We start from the raw sequence: 1,831 nt of genomic DNA, 5'->3' as shown, positions 1-1,831 counted from the left end.
TGTTTGAGAAGCACCATGCTAGACCACAGCTCCTTGGAACATAAACCAGTAGTGTTGCCAAAGTTTGCTCAACAGAAGAGGAATTCCAGATTGTGTTAATCTATGTTTTGTATAGAAGTGAAATGCTGAATTAAACGAAGCTGGACACGGGATTCCTAGAACCCAGAGCATTCTAATATAGATCGTGAATCTTCCAGTGGGAGTTAGAGTATGCAGTATATTCCAAATTGTTTCTCCATGGAATCTGTTCTTTCCCTTTCTTTTCTTAGTATTTTTATAAGAACTAATGAGGGCATTAGTATTGCTTGGGACACTCTTGGGGGTCACACTGTGGTGGGCAGTGATGAGCTAAGGGAAGTTTTTCATCAGGAAAGGGAGGGACTAGCATGAAAGGAGCAGTGCTTTGTGAATAATCACATAGAAGCCTGCAGGTTGAGATGACTGGGTTGGTTGGGGGCCCGGAAGCAGGGGCTGGGGATTGGAGAAGAAGGAAATGATGAGCTTGCACAGCAATAAGGCTAATCCGGGTGAGAGCATGAGAACAGGCAGATTAGAATGGTGATGCTCTGAGGTGTAGGGATACAGATATTGTAAGAGGGACTTGGAGCTTGTGGACATACCACTAGCATATACCATTTCCACATTCAACCATGAAGACGTTCTGCTGTCACTTCACTACAAGCAAACATGTCATGGTCCACAAAGATGGTTTCTAGAAGCAGAAGTGGTCCTGTGCTAAGAGCCTAAGGGACTGCCAGATTGATGGACGTGGGCTGCTCCATGTGTGTTGTGGAGGCGGAGGTGGACTCGACACTTCGGAGGGACACCTCATCCGGACGTAGGCATAGCTGTCCTTCAGCACAGAGTAGGAGAGCTGGGAAACAGCACAGCCTTTGATTTCCCAATTTGGTCTTACCATTCGAGTTCTTTCTACACATGACACTGTCTCCGGGCAACACCACATTTCTGGGCAGCTGCTGCCTCGACTGATTTTGATATAGCAATAACTCTCCCTGTAATTTTCCAGGGCTTAAAAGGAAAGTGGAAATCATCAGCAGTTCCTCATTACTGAGGTTCTTAGCGCAGTTTTCCATGCTATAAATGATGGTGCTCAAAGACAATCAGATTATATTTGAGGGCCTTTCTGACTTATCTCACAAAATACCCCCCTGTTCCTCTTGACTGCCAACTGGGTCATCTGTGTTGAATAGTTATTCAGTAGGGTAAGTGTAACATTTTAGTTGTGTTTTTAATAAGAGTAATGTATGTGTATATATATTTTAAAAATATGAAGAAAGACATGTGAACTGGATCAGTTTCCACTACCCCCCCAAGTTCTTTGGAGGCAATTGTTATAACCATTTCTGTTTTGAAATCATATCCTGGTTATTGCTGTGGCCTAAAGTCCTTGTCCTTCAGACTCAATTGATCAGTTTCGGATGTTATTTATTAACTCATTTAATGAATACAGATTTAACCCACATCAATGACAGCCTCAATTTTTTAAATAATTACATTACTATATATAGTCCTTCTGTTTGTGGCCTGTGTTAGTTTACCTAGCATTCTTGAGCCTCTGTTCCTTATTCCTTCAACATTTGAGAGCCTCTCTTAACTTCCCCCACCATGTAGGGTGATGATGTTTGATCCACTGTCCTCTGGAATTTTCTTCCTTTCACTCCCACTTCTTTAAACAGTCCTCTCACTTTTGCAGTTTCAAACATTAAAACATTTCCGTTGTTCTTTTTTCACATCTTATATCGCCATAGTTTCCCCAGGCTCTTATACATTCATTACGAACTGGATTTTAATGGATGTGTAGCATTGAGTG

The sequence above is a fragment of the Leucopleurus acutus genome (genome assembly GCF_964270905.1).
Source record: "Leucopleurus acutus genome assembly, chromosome: 16".
Taxonomy (NCBI): domain Eukaryota; kingdom Metazoa; phylum Chordata; class Mammalia; order Artiodactyla; family Delphinidae; genus Leucopleurus; species Leucopleurus acutus.
Note: the sequence above shows the minus strand (reverse complement) of the source record.